At 43.8% G+C, this 23,606-nt stretch overlaps 1 pseudogene; it reads left to right on the forward strand.

The window, feature by feature from the left end:
• Positions 1–8,531: 8,531 nt before the first annotated feature.
• Positions 8,532–22,616, forward strand: LOC140494016 (uncharacterized; annotated as a pseudogene).
• Positions 22,617–23,606: the final 990 nt, after the last annotated feature.

Here is a 23,606-nt window from a genome sequence, read left to right on the forward strand (position 1 = left end):
TAAATTACCTGCCTCAAACTCTAAGGCTGTTAAACCTTCATCAACCAACATGTATCAACCAACATCAAACACCCTGTTACCACTCAGAAAAAAATTAACATTAAACTAAAATTGAGTTTTTCCCTTGGTGCACAATATGGAAATACAAATCAAACATAAAGCTGTACATGTTTTGTCCAATTTAGAGCCCAAAACAATAACATGTCATGAATCTTCATTGCAGATACAAATCCAACCCTTCTCTATACATGTTTCATCAAAGCTTATTTAGGAAAAAACTGTCTGAGAATTTTGTCTCTGACCCTTGAAGGTGATCAAACAAGTTTTAGGGGCTTCAGTGACTTGAAGACAACCTTGAGAGACCCGGGTACCTTCTATGTTTAGTTATTCTTGAAAACATGTCCAGCTCCTTTGAGTTCCCAGTGAAACTGCTTTGATTGCACGTAACTGCAACACATTCTCACAGCTCTACTGAAAGGGAGCGGCTCTTAGCATCTAAACGTAATTCAGGCTTGCATAACTAATAATCATGTCCACTGGTTCTCCCTGACCTATGATGGTCATAGAGTCATAGAGATGTACAGCACGGAAACAGACCCTTCGGTCCAATTCATCCATGCCGACCAGATATCCCAATTCAATCTATTTCCACCTGTCAGCACCTGGACCATATCCCTCCAAATCCTTCCTATTCATATACCCATCCAGATGCTTTTTAAATGTTGCAATTCAACCAGCCTCCCCTGCTTTCTCTGGCAGCTCATTCCATACACCCACGGCCCTTTTTGTTATTTCTAAAATCTCAATCAAAGCCACTGAAAGACTACCCTTTGAAAGTTTCCCCTTACGTCTCTTTTATACCTTTCCCCTCTCACCCTAAACCTATGCCCTCTAGTTCCGGACCCCCCCCCACCCCAAGGAAGAGACTTTGTCTATTTATCCTATGATTTTACCCCTCATGATTTTATAAACCTTTATAAGGTCACCCTCATCCTCTGCGCTCTGGGGAAAACAGGCCCAGTCTATTCAACCTCTCCCTATAGCTCAAATCCTCCAACCCTGGCAACATCCTTGTAAATCTTTTGTGAACCCTCTCAAGCTTCAGAACATCTTTCTGATAGGAAGGAGACCAGAATTGCACGCAATATTCCAAAAGTGGCCTAACCAATGTCCTGTACAGCTACAACATGACCTCCCAACTTCTGTACTCAATACTCTGACCAATAAAGGAAAGCATACCAAACGCCGCCTTCACTATCCTATCTACTTGCAACTCCACTTTCAAGGAGCTATGAACCTGCACTCCAAGGTCTCTTTGTTCTGCAACACTCCCTCGGACCTTACCATTAAGTGTATAAGTCCTGCTAAGATTTCCCTTCCCAAAATGCAGCACCTTGCATTTATCTAAATTAAACTCCATCTTCCACTTCTCAACCCAATGGCCCATCTGAGCAAGATCCTGTTGTAATCTGAGGTAATCTTTTTCGCTGTCCACTACACCTCCAATTTTGGTGTCATCTGCAAACTTACTAGCTATACCTCTTATGTACACATCATTTATATAAGTGGTGGTATTGTGGGTAAATACCACAAGCTATCTTTAATTCAGTTACTTATTAAGAAATCTCTCAATCAAGTACTGAAATAATGGTTTTAACTTTATTAGATGTAGCAACCAAGTAGGACCCCTCAATTGAGCAAGTTAAGCCTCACAACCCAGCTTGGCTATTACCCAGTTAATGATGGAATTCAGATATGATTTCAACCAGCAGTGTTTGTCTCTGATGTCCAGATTTTGATCGAAGTGCAATGTTGTTCTTCAAAGTTCTGCTGAAGAGTAGTTCTGATGTTAAAGTCTTATATGGTTTATTTATCCTTCAGGTCTGTGGGATCACATTATTTTTGATCTTTTAGATTCTTTCATCCAAATTATTGACTACTCCTCTGGAACTATTAAGTCTGCAGCTTGCTGCCTTATCAGTAGTTTCTGTGTTCCTTGTTTTATTTGGCATTGACTGTCTGTTTGAAGACACAACTCTCCTGTGATTAACACCTTAAATTCTTCAGTAGGGCAATCATTTGTCGTTGTGGCATAAAGCAGCCAGTTATCAAGTGATGTCAAAACAGTTTTGTTGATGTAATTTTGACTCCTCCCAGATGTGGCTGATTGCTTTCACTTACTGTATAAGTTTATCAGTATCCCTTAATAGTTTATTCCAGTCAGAGTTATTGCTGCTTCTTTCAATCCAAGAGCCATTATTCATGTCCTGAAGTTTACACTGCCACAGAAGTCTGATTAAACCAATTCTTTTTGTTATTTTTAAAATCTCAGTCAAAGCCACTGAAAAATTACACTTTGAAAGGCTACTCCTTCAGAAGTATTTTCCAAATCCTTTATATCCCTTACCTTTATATTAAATGCACTTTGAGGTTTTGTGCAAAGACAAAACATTTGTTATTTCTCATTTAATTATCCCATTTATATACAAACACACTATTCCTTTTTACAATAACCTTGCAACAGCATTCAAGATTTATGCATTATAATTCCCAGGTCATTTTCCCATTCAGTAAATAATACATAACCCTGCATGATATACACATGCTTTACGTTACAGTATATTGTTGCACCATGCTGTGTTTCCTATACAGTATTGAAAGAGATCTGCCAGCCACCAACCCATTCTCCCATTGTAATTGCCTCAATCCCAGTACTGTACTTGCATTTCGGTATTATTTGCAAGTCCTCAGTTAGTTGCTTAGTACAGGTTTCCAAATTGGAGATGGTGTTGAAGAACGATGACGTACAACACAGACCCCATAAGTGAACAATCCTTTGCTGTACTGTTATCATTAATACCTGACTGCTCACATAATTTATCAGAATACATCCAATATCTTCTAAAACCCACAATTTGCTCACCAATCCTACATGCTGCAACTTTCCTCTTAGCTTTTCATATATCACTTTTAAAAAGTCGATTTTGAGAATGTTAGCAATGTTCTGACATCCACTGACTGGTTCCCAAAACTCTCCCTCATTTTCCATTGGGATTGTTGATTCCAATGAGATTAATTAATACATTGAGGTTAATTAACGTAAACTAATTGTTATAAGAGATTAACAGCCTTAATGAGATCACAGGCCCTCTAATCATGATACTTAATCATTTTCTGTTTATTAACATGCACTTAGTTATATGTAGGTAGTAGCTAACATATTAGACAACATTGTCTTTGATAATTCACAGTATCTTCATATTGTTACAAAGACTATTTTAATATTGCTTGGAGGTCTTGAGTTTTGAAGGATTGAGGGGAAACCTAATTATTTCAAGTTCCATGGAAATTCCTGAGCTACTGCTTTGAGATTATTGAATATTCCCTGCAGATGTTGAAGATTTATTTAAAAAGAGGGCTTCTTGGGAATCACATGACTGATAACTGCTTGTTTCGCTGTTGACTTCTGGTGCTGTTCTTGATCAATGACTGACTTGAAGATGATCTTGGTTTATTTGGCTGAATTGGAGGAAAGCGTATTAAGAATAAGCCACCCAGATCTCATCCATTTCTGAAAAGGAAACCCCTTAGTTAAGTTCAGGGTAGAACCTTATTTGTTCTTTTGAAAGTGTGCTTAAGGAACATCTCAAGATTGTATTTCCTGAGCAAACTGTTTCTGCTAAGCCTCAGAGACATGTATGTGTGATTAGTAACTTGACCACATGTGCAAGAACACCAGAGCAACACACTCTAGAGCAGTCTACGGTCTACCCTTTTCCTTTCAAGGATAACCCATTAGCCAGTCATTTCATTTTTTCAGAAAGCCAATCACTGCAGGGAATTGTTTCTTTCTGTTTTTGAAGACTGTGCATGTGTGTTTTGGGGATGTTAAGAGAGACAAATATTTATACTTCTATATTATTCACTGTCTTAAACAATTATTCATACAGGGTTTGTTTTGATAATAAACAAATAATTGTGTTTAGTAAGAAGCCTGGTTGATAGGTCATGTTGTTTGAAACCTGATATAGTCAAGGTTTTTAATTAACCACCTTGGTAACTGAAAAACGTATTTTTATTTCATTTTGACCTGTGAACCAGGATAACAGTGCACTCCCCCAATGTATGGTTGAATCCATTTGGGTGGAGATCAGGAATTGTAAGGGGAAGAACCAACTGGTGGGAGTAGTCTATAGGCCACCCAATAATAACATTATAGTGGCACAGGAGATCAATCAAGAAATATTTGAAGCATGCATGTAAGGATGGAACGGCAGTAGTCGTGGGGAACTTTAACATGCATGTTGATTGGCCGAATCAAGTCAGTAAATGCGGTCTTGAAGAGGAGTTCATAGAACTCATCTGTGGGCGGCATGGTAGCACAGTGGTTAGCACTGCTGCCTCACAGCGCCAGAGACCCGGGTTCAATTCCCGCCTTAGGCAACTGACTGTGTGGAGTTTGCACGTTCTCCCCGTGTCTGCGTGGGTTTCCTCCGGGTGCTCAGGTTTCCTCCCACAATCCAAAGATGTGCTGGGTCAGGTGAATTGGCCATGCTAAATTGCCCGTAGTGTTAGGTAAGGGGTGGGTTGCGCTTCGGCGGGTCGGTGTGGACTTGTTGGGCCGAAGGGCCTGTTTCCACACTGTAATGTAATCTAATCATAACTTTCTTGACCAGCGTGTTACTGGACCTACAAGGGTGCGTGCAATCTTAGATCTGGTCCTGTGTAATCAGACAGGTAAAATTAATGATCTTGTAGTTAAGGATCCTCTCAGAGTGTGACCAAAGTTTGGATACAAATGGAGGGTGAAATATTATCATCGAAAACCAGGATGTTGTGCTAAAACAAGGGAGACTATAATGGGATGAGGAAGGAGTTGGCTAAATTAGACTGGGAACACCAGTTATGTGGTGGAACAGGTAAGGACTTTCACAGTGCTCAAGGAAAGTATATTCCAGTCAAAAACAAGGATAGCAAGGGTAACCAAGGTAATAAAGGAAGGCTCAGGCTTCCAATGAACAGCTCAGGCTTATGATGTAGCCAAGAGTAGTGAGAAACAGGAAAATTGCGAAAACTTTAAAAAGCAACAAAGAACCACAAAGCAAGCAATAAAGAAAAGATAGATTTTGAATGCAAACTAACACAGAATATAATCACAGGTAGGAAAAGTGTTTATAAATATATAAAACAGAAAAGGGTGCCTAAAGTAGATTTTTTAAAATGAGATTTGATTCTCTACAGTGCGGAAACACGCCCTTCGGCCCAACAAGTCCACACTGAACCTGCGAAGAGTAACCCACCCAGACCCACTCACCTACGCACTACTAATGCACCTATCATTATGGGTAATCTAGCATGGCCAATTCACCTGACGCACACATCTATGGATGTGGGTCCCTTGCAGGATGAGAAAGGGGAATAAATATTGGGTAATGCTGAAACGGCTGAGGCCTTGAATAACTATTTTGTATCAGTCTTCATTGTGGAAAATGTGTCTAACATGCCAAAGAATGATGGTAAGGATATGATGGGAGGTGAGGACCTCAATTCAATTGTTATCACGAAAGGGGAAATGTTGAGCAAATTTGAGGGGCTAACTTGTTAAGTCCCCTGGTCCTGATGGAATGCATCTCAGGGTACTGAAAGAAATGGTGGAAGTTATAGTGGATGCATTGGTGTTAATTTACCAAATTCACTGGACTCTGGGTAAGAAGACAGCAAATGTAACGTCACTGTTTAAAAAATGGTGTAGGCAAAAGGCAGGTAACTATAGGCCAGTTGGCTTAGCATCTGTAGTCAGGAAAATGCTGGAGACTATCATTAAAGAAGAGATAGACATCTGGATGGAAAGGTTTCTATCAGGCAGACGCAGCATGGATTCAGGAAGGGAAGGTCGTGTTTGACAAACTTACTGGAGTTCTTTGAGGATGTAACAAGCATGGTGGGTGGAGGGGAAAAGGTGGATATTGTATACTTGGATTTCCAGAAGGTGTTTGATAAGGTGCTGCATAAAAGACTCATCCATATGATAAGAATTCTGGATTAGTAGTGCTGGAAAAGCACAGCAGTTCAGGCAGCATCTGAGGAGCAGTAAAATTGCTGTGCTTTTCCTGCACCACTAATCCAGAATCTGGTTTCCAGCATCTGCAGTCATTGTTTTTATCCATAAGATAAGAATGCATAGAGTTGTGAGGAATGTACTAGTATGGATAGAAGACTGGTTAACTAATAGAAAGCAGGGGATTGGGATAAATGAGTGTTTCTCTGGTTGGAGATAAGTGGTGAGCGGAGTGCCGGACCGAGTGTAACATATCCAAGTTTGCTGATGACACTAAATCGAGTGGAAAGGCAAACTGCAGAGGATGTGGAGGGTCAGCAGAGAGACTTAGATAGGTTAAGTGAGTGGGCAAGGTCTGGTAGATGGAGTACAATGTTGGTAACTGTAAGGTTATCCACTTTGGAAGTGACAATAGTAAGTCAGAGTATTATTTAAATTGCTGTGCAGAGTGACTTACGAATGCTCGTACATGAATTGCTAAAAGTTGACTTGCCGGTGCTACAGGTAATCAGGAAGGCAAATGGAATATTGGCTTTCATTGCTAGAGGGTTTGATTTAAGAGCAGGGAGGTTCTGCTGCAATTGTACAAGGTATTGGTGAGGCCAAACCTGGAACATCGTGCGCAGTTCTGATCTCCTTATTTGAGGAAAGATATTAAAGGCTTTGGAGGCAATGCAGAAGAGGTTCACCAGAATGATTCCGGAGGTGAATGGGTTACCCTGTGAGGAGAGGTGAGCCACTTGGGACTGTACTCGCTAGAATTTGGAACAATGAGATGGGATCTTACAGAAACATGTAAAATTATGAAAGGGTTAGATAAGATAAGATAGAGGCAGGCAAATTGTTTCTGCTGGTGGGTGAGACTAGGACTAAGGGACATGGCCTCAAGATTAGGGGGAGTAGATTTAGGTCAGAGATGAGGAGGAACTGCTTTTCCCAGAGAGTAGGGAATCTCTGGAATTCTCTTCTCAAGGAAGCAGTAGAGAAAACATCATTACATCTATTCAAGACAAGTTGGATGGATTTTTGCACAGTAGGGAAATTAAGGATTATGAGGATAATGCAGGTGGGAGGAGCTGAGATGATGGATAGATCAGCCATGATCTTAATGAATGGTGGAGCAGGCTCGACGGGCTGAATGGCCTACTCCTGCCTCTATTACTATGAAACTATGGGATAAAATACTTTCAAAGCCAGTTTGTTAAAAGGACAAAATATGTGAGGGTCAGGGGAAAAACACATTGGCCAAACAGTTATTCCCCAAAGCTTGTTTGGTGGAAAGAAAGTGAGAGCATTAGGCACAATAATTCATTTGTTTTGAACACTGCCAGAGCAGGGCTGTTGGCATTGTCTAGCCTCCCTTTGTGTATGTTTCAATGTTATTTACTAGTTAAGCATAAATGAATAATGATAAAGTTCAGGTTTTAAGGTCTAAGCAAAAGTGTTTGCCTCCATTTTGCTCTCATATTAATGAAAGGAAACCACAGAGAATAAACAGGATCTCACCTTGCACCAGTAATACAAGATGATGCAATCACTGTCTCCAACTCTCAACTCTCAACCTGTAACCACAGTCACATGAAAACTAACATTCATGTAGAAAGAAATGAGAGAGAAAATGGGAAGATATATTTCCAATCCACTTCATCTTGCAGAAACAGAAGAATGTTTGTGGTACATTGAGTTATTGGAAGTTAAAAGTGTCCTATCAGTCAGCATGCAGCATATGACACCAATAGGCTAGAATGTTCATGAAAAGAGAACAAGATCAACTAATGACTTATCTAACCAGTCACTGGTCAGTTAATCACAGAGCTGATTAGATTGCATTACGTTACAGTGTGGAAACAGGCCCTTCGGCCCAACAAGTCCACACCGACCCGCCGAAGCACAACCCACCCATACCCCTACATTTACCTCTTAACTAACACTACGGGCAATTTAGCATGGCCAATTCACCTGACCTGGACTGTGGGAGGAAACCGGAGCACCCGGAAGAAACCCACGCAGACACGGGGAGAATGTGCAAACTCCACACAGAGAGTTGCCTGAGGCGGGCATTGAACCTGGGTCTCAGGCACTGTGAGGCAGCAGTGCTAACCACTGTGCCACCGTGCCAGCCACAGTCTTCACCACACTGAGGCTGAAAGCTTGCTAATGTAGGCAAACATCTTGCTAATTACTGGGCAGCTTGAAGACCTTTGTTGCATTGTGGTTTTGTCTTATTTGCATCTCCATTTCAGCAATACTTAAAGGAACAGACAAATTGAAAACCCTGCAAACGTTTGATGAAGAAGATAATACACAGCATAAAAATCTTTCTTCGTGCTACTTTACAATAGAATGACTTCTCTGGGTCAACGAATTACGAACTTAGGTGTGGTTACATTTATACCATCCTGAAACGTTGACTCAATGCTATTTTGAATTCTCTGCATTAGACCAGGGGCATGTTTCTGAAATCACAGAAACCATGCTGTACTCCTGAAGATATTTAACTTCATTCATAATCCTGCTCCATGGGCAGCTACAAGGAGGTAAGTCTAACACTACATTCCAAAGCCTCGTTGAAGTCGATCATTCTCTATCTTGTTCAGTAATAAATTACAGCAAGGAGTATAGGGGTAAGTCTTGAAGCCTATAAAGAATATCACCAAACCAATTTCAAATCCTTCTCTTTTGCCAAGTGATAAAATTTCAAGGCAAGTTAGAGAGTTAGCAGTGGAAATAACATTTTTCTCACCAAGGACAACTGAGCTATGAAATATGTTAGCAGTGAAGAATATTAATATGTACGATGGAAATGAGGTCAGGTGCAATTGTGACATCAAAATACCTGAAGAGGGGAAAAAAAAGAGGACTTGTATGACAAATTGTTGTTGTCTGGAATGCTCTGGCTGACATTATGGTAAAAACCGATTCAGTAATAACTTCCTAAAGGGAACTCACTTAACTACTTGAAAAGGAAAAACAATTCAGGGCTTTTGGGAGAGAGCTGGAGTTGAACTAATTAGGTAGATCTTTTAAAAGTTCGACAGAGACACAATGGGCTAAATAGTCTCCTTCTGAGGTGTAAGTTAAGATGTTTCACTGTTTTAAATTAAAAATCAACCACATTGCTGTGAGTTTGGAATCACATGTCGACTTGACCAGGTAGGTACAGAATTCCTTTCCTAAAGGACATTTAGATTAGATTCCTTACAGTATGGAAACAGGCCCTTCAGCCCAACAAGTCCACACTGACCCTCCGAAGAGTAACCCATCCAGACCTATTCCCCTACCTTATATTGACCCCTGGCTAATACACCTGACACTATGGGCAATTTAGCATGGCCAATTCATCCTAACCTGCACATCTTTGGAATGTGGGAGGAAACCAGAGCACCCGGAAGAAACCCATGCAGACATTTGTAAACCAGGAGGGATTTTCTGACAATTGACAATGGTTACATAGTTGCCATTGAAATCAAGAATTCAAACTCTTATCTCCAGAACGTGCATTCAGGGCTCTGGATTACAACTCCAGTGACATTACCTCGACCTCACTAACTTCCCAACTGCCCTTCCTGGGGCAAACATGCTGGGTATATTGGTGCTAATCAAGCAAAGAAGGCTTTGGCTGGCTTAGTTATCTGAGCAGGATACAAGTTGAGGATATAATATTCAGGGTAACTTGTGGGCCAGCCAGTGACCAAAGGATGTTGACAAGAGACACAGAAGAACCCTCAACATCAATCAGAATAGGTGGGAAGGTCCAGCTTATAATTGTTGCAAATGAGGATACCAGCTGTGGGCAGGAATTTGCCACCATAAAGAACTTCAAAGAAGCTGAGGTGTCAGGAGAGACACCATCAGCAAGGGACAATCTCACATTTTGCACTTACAGCAGACTTTGCCTTTCTAAAATCAGTTTGTCCAGCCATCAAATAAAATGCAACAGTCAACCTCACGTCAACTCGCCATCGTTTGAGCCTGCATTCCCATCATCCTTTGCATCTGTGCTGCAAAACTGCTCCACTCTTGGCAATGCTGCAGGCCTGTATTTCTGGCTAGGAAACAATATCTTTGCATTTGAATAGCATCTTTGAAAAGTAAAAAAAAACGAAAGTGCTTATGAACAGAAAGCCATTTAGCCTTTTGAACCTGTTCTGCACCATTCATTGGGTTCATTGTTGTTCCACACAGCTGCCTTGGTCTCACACACTTAATAATTTTGTTTAACAGAATTCCAAATAAACAAAACTGCAATAAACACATTGAAAAAAAGCTTTCATTGCTTTGCTGATGATCTGAACCTCTTTCTCAGTAAAATCCAAACATGGGTGGCATGGTGACTCAGTGGCGGGGACGTGGCATAGTCTCACAGCGCCAGGAACGTGGTTCAACTCCAGCCTCTCGTGACTGTCTGTGTGGAGTTTCCACATTCTCCCTGTGTCCTCATGAGTTTCCTCCCACAGTCCAAAGATAAACAGGTCAAATGATCAGCCATGCTAAATTGCCCATATTGTCCAGGGATGTGCACACTAGGTGGATTAGCAAAGGAAATGCAGAGTTACATAGATAGTGAAGGGGATGGAACTGGGTGAGTTGCTCTTTGGAGGAATTTGATGGGCTGAATGGCCTGCTTCCACATTGGAGGGATTCTATATATAAACAGATACAATTAGGGTCCTGAATTCTTTGTTTTTCCAACCTACAATGTATTCCCTGGATGGGTAACTGGGAATGGGATGTCTCAGTTGGAATGAAATTGCACAACATGTAAACCAGAACTGTGACTCTTGGTAGATTTCTCATGAGCTGTCCTGGGGGTTCCTGCACCCATCACACAAACGGACAAAACTAAACCATTCCCTGAGGTGAGAAGCTGGGATCCAGAGCCATCACATCACCCAAGCCCTGAAGCAACCAGCTTTCTGTTATTTAACATGTTTACTTCCTTTCTAGTGACACATACAACACAAGTGACTGGATTCCTGCATCGATCTGTCTGTCTTAGAGTGGAGAATAAGATGGAGTCAACCTCTGTGCAAACCATCCAATGGCGGAGAGGGAACAAGTTAATCATCGAATATGCAGTCAATGAGAGAGAAAAGCCTGTGACCATCTTTCCCATGTACAGGGGGCATATAATATACATTGCAAAGAATAACTCATTAATCATTCACCAACTGAGCCTCCAGGATGAAGGTGACTACAGGATAACCATTACATCTCCATCAGGGCTGGAAAAGGTGTCAATCATCAACCTGAGAGTGCTGGGTCAGTTGTTCACAAGTTTGTAAGTAATTTTGATTAAAGGTGACGGATGTCTGGGAGCATCAACATTGACAATCCCAGATAAAATACCACATTGAATCTCATTTATCTTTGGAATAAGAACATGAGCCAGGCAGCCTCTCAGAAAGTGGTTAGTTTTGAGGCACCCTTTTGCTGTGCACTTTGAGCTGTGAAATCTGTGTTTAAACAAAATATTTTCTTAGAATGCTGCTGGTGTGGTGAAAGGGGAGCTGCTCAGTTTAAGAGCATCTCTCAGGTGTGAGCACGCAGTGATGGGATTGGGAACTAGATCTTTAGCTCTCAGTCTGCAGGTAGAGTCAGGGGAAAGGAAAGGGACGAGTGGTACTGAGGCTAATGGCAATGCTGCCAATTCTGTCAGCTGAAACCTGTGCTTTAGTGTCTCAAACATGCTGCCTTTTTCAAGGAGCCTTTGGGCTTTCTCTCACATGGAACTGTCTTTGCTTAGTTCCAGTTTCAGAGCCCAGCATTATAATGTGGGTACAGGACTTTCCGTACTTGAAGCTGACCATGAACTGTACAGTCGAGAATGGTTCCAACTCCCAATTTTCCTGGATGGAGGACAATGCCAGTCTCCTGTTTGAGCCACGGTTCCAGCTGTCTCCTGACCACCGCAGTTTAGTTGTCATCAACCTAACCAGCTCAGAGTATGGAGTTTATATTTGGACCATTCAAAACCGTGTGAACAGGGTCCAGACCCAGCAGCTCATTGCAGGTGAGGAGAAAGAGATTTGCGTTTTTCCTGGACAGCCCCAAGCACAAACAGCTGATGGAAGTATAACACTGTTGTCATGTGGAAACAGCAGCCATATTGACTTCCAAAAACTGTATAGTCATACTGAGCAGATTATGTGTTTAATGGTTGGTGGATGAACATTGACCAGAACACTTGGGAGGACTCCGTGCTCCCTTTGAAGAGTATGTGGAATCTGTCATTCTCTCTCCTGGCGGGGTAGATTGGACAGGACACAGAAAACAGCCTCAATGCACCTCCCCAAGTTACTATCCTGGTAGCATCAGCCAGATTAGAATATTACTGCTCTGGGAAACTCTTGCCAAAAAAGAGCGACATAAACTCTCTGTCAGATCGTTATGTAATCTCAGCTGAGGTTTTCTTTGAGGTTGTTTACCTCATCTGGGCGTGGGAAAAAAACTCCCTCCAACTGTGGAATATCGAAAGTGTCTCCACCTGCGTTGGAGCTCACAGTGCGTTCAGTGATAACAGTCCCCAGGCCAACCCCTCTGTCACGGCACTTTCAGCAGAAAGGGGAATGAATTAAACAACAGACAAAGGAAGGTGTCTGCTGCAGTTTGTGAAATGAGACCTGATTGTATTTAATTTGTTTCTTCTTTCTCAAGGTGACCAGTTCCAGGCCTGTTTGCACCTCCTCAGTCAGGGGAAATATTTAGTTGTTGTCCTCTGCATCCTGCTTGTGTTCAGCTCCATCGTGACTATCGTTGTGATCAAACTCCACAGAAAGAGGCAACGGGGTGAGGTTCTCAATGCGCCTGCAGGAGGATATTCAAAGAATGCTAGGGGCAGCACAGAGACAACTGGGAGAGGGGAGGTCTCAGTCCCAGGCAGGCCACAGGAATCCACTGCCTGGATTGGAGAGGGGGGGGTGGCTCACCCACACACTTCAGTTTGAGTCACACTGCATGGGTTCTGGGCACTCTATGAACGGGGGGCGAGTAAGGGTTTCTGAGTCTCCAGAGGCATTGTCCAAGGGGAAGCTGCTCATTTCTGTGCAGAAAAACAGGGCAAGGATTTGAAAATGAAATTACTGAGAAATGCTGTACTGAGAAAAGCAATCCCTGTTTTAGCCTGAGGGTGATCTCACATGGTGTTGAGTCATAGAGTCATCTAGCACAGAAACAGATCCTTCGATCCAACCAGTCCATGCTGATCAAGTTTCCCAAACTAAACTAGTCCCACTTGCCTGCATTTGCCCCATATCCCTCCAAACATTTCTCATTCATGTACTCACCTAAATGTCTTTTAAACTTATAACTGTACCCGCATCCACCACTTCCGCTGAAAGTTCAATCCATACACAAACCACTCTCTGTGTAAAAATATTGCCAACCATGTCTTTTTAAAATCTTTTTCCTCTCACCTTAAAAATATGCCCCCTTCCCACCCTAGGGAAAAGACACCTGCATTCACCTTATGATTTTATAAACCTCTGTCAGGTCACCCCTCAGCCTCCTATGCTCCGGTGAAAAATCTCCCAGCCTATCCAGCCTCTCCTTATAACTCAAAGCCTCCACATCTGGCAACTTCCTGGTAAATCTCTTCTGAACCCTCTCTAGTTTAATAATATCCTTCCTATAACAGGTTTAGAAATTGTGTCAGAACCACACACATTACTCAGTTTCTTTTCATACTTAGTGCCTTTATTTGAATGTTTATTATGAATTCCTAAGTCGTTATTTATAATAGAATTTGTCTATGCAGACTGTCACGATTACCACACTATCAGCAGGAACATTCCAATAAGTTTACTGGGAGTCAGCAATAATGACATTGTGACATGTTTACTTTATGAATGTATACATGGGAGTTTATCATGACAGAAGTTGACAGGAATTTTGCTTTTATGTGACAATACGTTAACATATTAGGTTCTGAAAAATACACTGCCTGGAACTGATCCCCTGATTTGTTTTTGTCATAAAGAAATCTGCTCCAACCCATTGTACAGTGCCGCCCCTTTTCAGGAGAAACGACATTGTCAGGGTCAGTCCTTGGAGGGAGGGAGAGGGAAAGTCTGCATCAGTGAGGACAGGTTGGAGAATGTGAAAAGGAACATTGTTTTGGAATGTTTTATTTTAGCTTTACCCTCTTCCCATTTATAAAGCCAAATGAAAATCTACTGCAATCTGTTCCCCTCTTTTGGCACAAGTTGCCTGTCCAACAATCTGTCTGCAGGAGCTGGTGATTGGATGTGAGGCAGGAGGGAGGGATGAGAGGTTCAGGGTCTTTACATATCCCTTTCTGCAAATTCAGGACACCAGCAAGTCACCTAAGATCAGAGAGAGAGAGAGACCACAAAGGTTACTGACCCTGCCTTGGTGAGATGTGGGGGTTTGGGGGTGGGGAGGTGCTGACCCTGCCTTGGTGAGGTGTGGGGGTTTGGGGGTGGGCTGCTGCTGACTCACAAGGGCAGGCTGCACACTCCTGGCAGGGTTTCAGCTCAGGTTATCTAAGACCAGGTTATCTGAGCCCGAATTATCTGAACCCCGGTTATCTGAGCCCGAATTATCTGAACCCCGGTTATCTGAGCCCGGGTTATCTCTGAGCCCCAGTTATCTGAGCCCGGGTTATCTGAGCCCGAATTATCTGAGCCCGGGTTATCTGAGCCCGGGTTATCTGAGCCCGGGTTATCTGAGTCCGGGTTATCTGAGTCCGGGTTATCTGAGCCCGAATTATCTGAGCCCAGGTTATCTGAGTCCAGGTTATCTCTGAGCCAGGGTTATCTGAGCCCTGGTTATCTGAGCCAGGGTTACTTGAGCCCGGGTTATCTCTGAGCCCGGGTTATCTGAGCCCGGGTTATCTGAACCCGGGTATCTGAGCCAGGGTTATCTGAGCCCGGGTTATCTGAGCCCGGGTTATCTGAGCCCAAGTTATCTGAGTCCGGGTTATCTCAGCCCAGGTTATCTGAGCCCGGATTATCTGAGCCCGGGTTATCTGAGCCCGGGTTATCTGAGTCCGGGTTATCTGTGCCCCGGTTGTCTGAGCCCGGGTTATCTGAGCCCGGGTTATCTGTGCCCCTGTTATCTGAGCCCGGGTTATCTGAGTCTGGGTTATCTGAGTCCGGGTTATCTGAGCCCGAATTATCTGAGCCCGGGTTATCTGAGCCCGGGTTATCTGAGCCCGGGTTATCTGAGTCCGGGTTATCTGAGTCCAGGTTATCTCTGAGCCAGGGTTATCTGAGCCCTGGTTATCTGAGCCCTGGTTATCTGAGCCAGGGTTACTTGAGCCCGGGTTATCTCTGAGCCCGGGTTATCTGAGCCCGGGTTATCTGAGCCCGGGTTATCTGAGCCCGGGTTATCTGAACCCGGGTATCTGAGCCCGGGTTATCTGAGCCCGGGTTATCTGAGCCCGGGTTATCTGAGCCAGGTTTATCTGAGCCAGGGTTATCTGAGCCCCGGTTATCTGAGCCAGGTTTATCTGAGCCCCGGTTATCTGAGTCAGGATTATCTGAGCCAGGATTATCTGAGCCCCGGTTATCTGAGCCAGGGTTATCTGAGCCCGAGTTATCTGAGCCAGGATTATCTGAGCCCCGGTTATCTGAGCCAGGGTTATCTGAGCCAGGATTATCTGAGCCCCGGTTATCTGAGCCAGGATTATCTGAGCCCCGGTTATCTGAGCCCGGGTTATCTGAGCCAGGATTATCTGAGCCCCGGGTTATCTGAGCCCCGGTTATCTGAGCCCCGGTTGTCTGAGCCAGGGTTATCTGAGCCAGGGTTATCTGAGCCCGGGTTATCTGAGCCCCGGTTATTTGAGATTTTGGTCCAGATCTGGATAACAGTATGACGCGTCTTTTTGTAAAATGTGTGTATGGCAGTCATGTCTGAGATAGTGGGGATGTGATGCTGCCAGAGTGGAATAAGCAGTAGATAAGCAGGAGGCTGGAAGAACTGCTGCCTCACAGTGCTTGGGACCTGGGTTCGATTCCAGTCTCAGATGACTGTCTCTGTAGAGTTTACACATTTCTCCCCATGTCTGCGTGGGTTTTCTCCAGGTGCTCCGGTTTCCTCCCACAGTTCAAAGATGTGTAGGTTGGGTGATTTGGCCATGCTAAATTGCCCATAGTGTTCAGGGATGTGTCGGTTAGGTGCGTTAGGGTTAATGTAAAGCAATAGGGTAGGGGAATGGCACTGGGTGGGATATTGTTTGGAGGGTCGGTGTGGACCTGTTGGGCCTAATGGCCTGTTTCTACACTGTAGGGAATCTATGTTCTATGTAACACAGCAAGCCAGGCAGCATCAGGAAGTGGAGAAGTCAACTTTTCAGGTGTAACCCTTCTTCAGGACTGGGGTGGGTGTGGGGGGAGCTGCAGATAAAGGGAGTAGATGGTGCAGGGTGGTGAGGTAGGGATAGGTGAAGATAGGTAGAGGGTACAACCTGATTGGTCAATGGGAGGAATAAATGGGTGGCTGAGTGGAATTGAGGGGAGGAGTTGGGGCTGGAAAGGGAGTTGGGGGATTGGGAGGGAGGCTATTTGAAATTGGAGAACTCAGTGTTGAGTCCTCCGGGCTGTAGGCTGCCCAGGCAGAAGATGAGGTGTTGTTCCTCCAATTTACAGTCTGATTTGCTGTAGCTGTGGAGGAGGCCGAGGATGGTCATGTCAGAAAGGGAATTGGGAAGGGGAATTAAAATGGGCAGAGACTGGGAGGTCCGGTCACCCCCTGTGGGCCCAGCTGAGATGCTTAGCGAAACGGTCCCTTAGTCTACATTGGGTCTCCGCAATGTAGAGCAGACCACATATACAGTAAACTAGGCTGGAGGAGAGGCAGGTGAACCTCTGGGGTCCTGGATGGAGGTGAGGGGGGTGGTGTATCAGCAGCATCTTTCCCAGTTGCAGGGGAAGGCACCTGGGGGTTTGGGGAGGGTATGGTGGGGAGACGCAAACCAAGTATTATCAAGGGGAACTATCATTGTGGAAGGTGGGAAGAGGAAGATGTTCTTGGTTGCGGGGTCTAGTTGAAGTTGGTAGACGTGTTTAAGGATGATGTGTTGGATGTGCAGACTGGTGGGGTGGTAGGTGAGGACGGGGGGGTCTCTGTCTTTGTTGCATTTTGCTGGGGGGTTTAGAGCAGTGGAACGGGGAGTGGAGGTGGTGCAGTGGAGGGCTGTCTGGACGACAGAGGGAGGAAAAGCATGTTGTTTGAAACAGGTGGACATCTGGGATGCTTGGGAATGGAATGTCTCCTCATTCGAGATGGAGGCAGAGGAATTGGGAGAATGGGATGGAGTTCCTGCAGGATACTGGGTGGGAGGAGGTGTAGTCCAGGTAGTTATGAGTCTGTGGGTTTGTAGTAAACATCCTTCTGGAGACTGTCACTGGAGATGGGAATGGTGAAATGGGAAAGGGGAGGGAGGTGTTCGAGATGAAACAAGTGAATTTGAGGGTGGGGTGGAAGTTGTGGGTGAAGTTGATGAACTGGGTGTAGGACACTGCACCGGTGCAGTCATCGATGTAATGACGGAAGAGCTGGGGCACGGTGCCTGTGTAGGGACTGAAGAGGGACTGTTCAATATTACCAACAAACAGGCAGGGGTAGGCGGGGCCCATCCGGGTGCCCATGGCCACCTCCTGGATTTGGAGGATATGGGAGAAGTTAAAGGGAAAGTTGAGGGTGAGGATTTGTTCAGCGAGGCAGAGGGAGGTACTGGTGGAGGGGGACTGGATGGGTCTGTTGGAGAGAAGGGTTACACCTGAAACATCGACTTCTCCACCTCCTGATGCTGCCTGCCTTGCTGTGTTCCTCCAGCCTCCTGTCTATCTTGGATTCTAGCATCTGCAGTTTTTTTTGTCTCTAACCGTAGTGAAACAGACAGCCAGGATCCACTGTTAGACTCACACGTGAAGCTGTATACATTGAATGGAATTTGAAAACTTAGCCCAGGCAGAGGAATGACAGTGATAGCCACCCACCTTGTGACTGTAACATGTCAATTAGAAGCTGTAGTGATATTTGAAGTCACTGCTCCTTGCATCTGCCTTTTCATTTAGTTACATTTATCATGGAAATATTTCAGACTCTGGTGCAATGTCATTCCTCAACATCTTAAACTCAGTCAGGCCAACATTTCCCATTTGCTGCCCAGCCGCTGCTGTTTGCAGTTCAAACACAAACATCTTGGATGACAATCTTTACAAATGCTTTGCCATTTTTATAAGTTCATGGGAAGTGGACATCACTGGAAACACTAGCACCTTGCAAAGAACAATACAGCACAGGAACAGGCCCTTCAGCCCTCCAAGTCTGTGTTGTTACATTTTGCACTTTGAGCAGAGTAACCAGGTCCCATCAAGTGGCAGGTGAGAATCAGTCACATTGGAGCAGTCAAATAAATTCCAGTCCAGGTAAAGCTGGCACAATACCTCCCTTAAAGGTTATCAGGGAAGTTTATAAAAATCTGGTCATTTCCTGGTCATTGTTATTGATTGTAGATTTGATTTAATTATTTGAATTTAATTTCCTTTAGCTACAGGAGTGAGATCTGAAGCTGAATCACTTGTCCAGGTCTCTGAATTATTAATTTAATAAGAGTATCCACTTTACCCTATTCCCTGGGGGAATCTAGGGGCTGCTCCTTTAAAACCCTGTGGGACTGGGTTTTAAACTATGTCACTTCTCAGTTGAAAATGCTCTCTTCTTTTTGTCCAGGATCCCAATTCCAGAGGGAGGAACAGGATCCATTCACAGGAAAGGAATCTGCTTCCAAGTATTTCAGAACCTTCGCTCAAACACTGAAACTGAAGTTTGTTTGAGACGGTATCTGTGAGAGTTTATGCAGATGCACAGCATCGAGAGTGTGGGGCTGGAAAAGCACAGCAGGTCAGGCAGCATCTGAGGAGCAGGAGAATCAACGTTTCGGGCATAAGCCCTCACTTATCTCCTAGCAGATACACAGCAGCAAGGATACTGCTATTGTTAGTGTACTGTTATTGTCCAAACTGAAAATATTGTCCCATACTTTGATTTGTGCCCCTCGTGGAGAGGTTACTGTTTAGAGTTGCTCTTCTTTTGGGGCCTCAGTGGTCACTTCAATTGCCTTCCATCATTCCATCAGGCAGAGGTGGCTGGAGTCAGCTCCTTGGGGTGAGTGAGCCCAGCGCGGAGGAAGGTGAGGCCTCAGAGAGCTTCTGACAGTACTGAGTATGGGCTGAGTGGTGAGCGATGGTGCTGAAGCAAGCTGACTCTGATCATGGTGGGCCTAAAGTAGGACTCAAGGCAGCAGCACCAGTTTTCAAAATGGTGATGACAGCAGAGGAGGTTGTATCTGTGGTTGGTGTTGGATAGCCGCGGTGATGCAGTAGGCTGGAGTCAGCTCTCCTGGTGAATCAGCAGCAATATGCTGAGCCTGGTGTGATCGTCCTGCTGCTGGAGTGATGGTGGCCCCAGAGCGGGACTGTGATGTGGTGGGCACGTTGTGGAGGACCCTCCCTCGATGTCAAGTAGAGCACAAAAAAGGAAGAAGAACTTTTCGATACAGTCTAGATCTTAACATCTTCTGTAACGCAAAATGGCGCTGGAGCGTGGCAACATATCCCACTTCTCAATATTTATTTGTTAAATACAAGTGACAATAAATCATTCATTTCTTTGATCAGTGGCTCTCCACTGCACAGGGTTAACCTGCATCTGGAGGGAGATAAGATCATTGCAACAGGAAGCGGTTGTTCAGATGTCAGAGCTGGTTCTGCTTTTCACTGAGATCACAACAACTCTGCTCTCTGTCTGATCTCTGTCCCCCTCCGCACGCAGGTTTCCAGGGTTAGGGACAGATCACATATTGTGGGGAGGGAAGCTGTTTCTCACTGGTGAGAGACATTCTCCACTTCTCTCTGATAGTGTGTGTTGTACAGACCTGCCGGCCATTTGAACTCAGCCACACAGTTTTCATTGGGACCATGAGTGGGCCTTTACGATGGAGATTGGCATACTGCCTGGGTCAACGAGAATGGGTTCGAGTTGGAGACTGATGGGCCTTGTCTGGTCTGTCCTAGTGAGCACACCCAGCCCCATGATCTAGGACCAGCATGTATAAGCTCAGCCTCTGCTTTGGTCATTGTTGTAAGAAATCCATTTAATTCAAATAAAATATTGCTGCAGCTTTTGTTTTGCAGAGGCCAGAGATATCAAGACAGTCACCAGCAGTTACTGATTTCCTCTGTACAGCACTGAGACCTTCCTGTCTTCTTAAGACTTTGGATTTTAGTAACAGAATTTGTTTAGCACCTTATTGTTGTGCATTGGTCTCTATGCAGGCCCACGTTTGTATAGTATATCACTGTATGGCTGTATGTCTGAACCAGAGTACAGGAGACATGAGCTTTGATGGACTGAACAACTTTTTCTTGTCTCATTCCTTCCTGTTCATCTGTTGGGCTCTAAGATGAGGAGACCTACCCAGCAGCTCAGGCTCTCTGACCAGTGTTGTGTTTTGGGGATGGATTTCAGATTGAGCTGGTTATGTGACAGTGCTCAGTGCTGTAATCTGTCAGAATGCGATGTTGAGGTCTTTGTGTTTTACTTCACTTGTAGCTTATCTTTAAAATGTGTTCTTTTTCCTTACTTGTTCCCATGTGGAGTGATCCTCCAGTTGCCATGGTGATTCGGATCTGCCATGATCCTGGTGAATGATGGAGAAGGCTTGAGGAGCCCAATGCCTTTCTGTTCCCATTTCTTACGGACTGTTCACTGGGTCATCTCAGGCTGTTTCTTCTCTTTGAGTCTCTTCTCTTTGGGGGACCTCCTGCCCCAAATATCTTACAAATTCCTGCTTACCACAAAATTAAAGGTCTTTCAGAGCTGCAACGTGTCCGAAGATGCCATGCAGCCATCAAAATAATTTTTCTTTGAATTGTTGTCGCTGTTGTAGGAAATGTAGCAGCCAATTTCTGCACAGCACAGCACAGTGTGGTATCTGCTGGATAATTATATTTAATGATAGTGCTTGATGGATAAATATTGACTATTAGATATGAGGGAATCCTTTCTGCTTTTCTTTGAATAGTGCAGTGCAATTGTTTCCACTAAATGTAAGAGTAGGTGGGGCTTTGGTTTAGTAACCAGGTAAAAGATAGATCCTTCGATAGTGCGGCATTCCGTCAGCACTGACCCTCCGACAGTGCGGCACTCCCTCAGTACTGCCAAGGGTTCAAAGAAAATTTACTAGGATGTTGACTGGTATGAAAGGGAGGTCTTACGAGGAAAGGCTGAGGGAACTGAGGCTGTTTTCATTGGAGAGAAGAAGATTGAGAGGTGACTTAATCGAGATGTATAAGATAATCAGGGGGTTAGATAGGGTGGACAGTGAGAGCCTTTTCCTCAGATGGTGATGGCTAACATGAGGGGATATAGCTTTAAATTGAGGGGTGATAGATTTAGGACAGATATTAATGGTAGTTTCTTCACTCAGAGGGTAGTATGGATGTGGAATGGCCTGCCTGCAACAGTAGTAGACTCGCCGATGTTAAGGGCATTTAAATGGACATGGACATACATATGGATAATAACGGAACAGTGTGGGTTAGATGAGCATCAGATTAATTTCACAGGTTGGTGCAACATCGAGGGCCAAAGGGCTTGTACTCCGCTGTCAAGTTCTATGTTCTATGCTCTGGGGTTGTTGCTGTGTTCCAAGTCTGTCTGAAACCCACCCTGTTCTGGATCAGAGGCAGGAGTAAACTGGGAGTAAACTGGGAGTTTGTGACTTGAGACTGGAAACTGAGTGAAATGAGATTCAAACCTTTTGGTGTTTTGTTAATTATGTTTATTCATTGGGATATTTGCATTGTTCAAAATAATGTCCATTTGTATTGTAAACGTAATTATCCTTGTCTTGCAGATGATGAAATTGAAAATGAGTGAATCCAAACTGATGTGAGTAGAAATAAATCAATGTTCCAATATGAATGTTTTTTAAAAAAATTCCAAGCAAAATAAATTTAGATATTTTTGTAATGAACAAATGCCTAGGGGGCACTGAAATTGGAGCTGGGGTTTGCAATGTGTCTCAGGCTGATCAATCACTAATGTTCTCAATACTGTTTATCAGCTGTCCACCTCAGCAGATGGGATTCCGAGTTCTCTGTACACCTACCTGCATTTCATCCCCAGCAGTGAAAATCAAAAAGACCAAGATCCATCTTAATGTTGCACCACTGGACCCCAACCGTGAGAGCTGCTTAAATCGCAGCAATTTTTAATCTGATCTTTGAACACCATGCATAGCAACATAGAATTATGTACAATAGGACAGAACAGACTTAAAGTAAGTTTTGAAAGATTTGAATCTTGGAACATGAAGCAGACTGTGGGGCAGGAAACAGACTGTGTACACATCAAGCTATGTGCTTTTACCAACAATGTATTTACACTTTCTGTAATTTCCAATTTGATATGGTTGGCCCTTGGGCTGTGGACCTGATGTGGAATATATTTTGTAACATTTAGGACTATTATAGTTGTATAGAGTGGAACATGCTGTATTGGGACAAGTTGAATTTTCTTGCAAATTCTGTACTTTTTTTTGTATTTCCTTTTTACAAGTTTTATAATTAAAGTATATATCTGTGTGTGTGTTTGGGGGCTGGGGGAAGCAGTCAAAGTATGGAACAGAGAGTCCTGGGACACATGCAATCTGTGTAAAAGGCCAAGGCTATGTGTGAATCCTGATTATGAATTATGAATCATTCAGTTGTTTGAAATCAGAACCTCATCAATTCATCAGGATCTTCACTTTAGGAGCAGAAATGGTTGTGAAAACCTTAATAGCCAGAGAGAGCCATTCAACATAATCCAGTCTGCTATCGGTTTTCTGCCTATCTCTGCTTCCTTTTTCTCTATTCCCTTCTCCAGGAACTAATCTTCTGTCCAATTCAAGCTTAGTTTTTGTTTAGTGGTATGCTGGGCAAGGGATTACAATAAATCTGAATAAACTTTGCTGGTTACTCATTGCAATTATTGTCCATACCTGTTAATGCATTCAGTAATCACTTTGCAGTCTCTAACTAGGTTAGAACTGTACAGCACAGGAACAGGCCATTCAGCCCATCAAGCCTGTGACCACACCTCTGTGTAAAACACTCACATCTCCTTTATACTTTCCCTCTTTTATCTTCAACCTATGTCCCCTAGTCATTGACCCTGGGAAAAAGACTCCAACTAATCATGCATCTCATATTTTTGTAAACTTCTATCAGATCGCCCCTCAGCCTCTGACGTTTAAGTGAAAACAAATTAATTTTGTCCAATCTCTCCTATTAGCTAATACTCTCCAGATCAGGCCATATCCTGGTAATCCTTTTCTGTATCTTCTCCAAAGCCTCACATCCTTCTGGTAGTGATGGCTAGAACTGTACATAATATTCCAAATATGGCCAAACTAAAGTTCTGTAGAGATGCAACATGACTTGCCATTTTTTATAGTCTATGCCCTGACTGATGAAGGACCACCTTATCCATTTGTGCTACCTCTTTCAGGGAACTGTGGACTTGTGTACCTAGA

The sequence above is a fragment of the Chiloscyllium punctatum genome, chromosome 23, assembly GCF_047496795.1.
Source record: "Chiloscyllium punctatum isolate Juve2018m chromosome 23, sChiPun1.3, whole genome shotgun sequence".
In the NCBI taxonomy this organism is placed as follows: domain Eukaryota; kingdom Metazoa; phylum Chordata; class Chondrichthyes; order Orectolobiformes; family Hemiscylliidae; genus Chiloscyllium; species Chiloscyllium punctatum.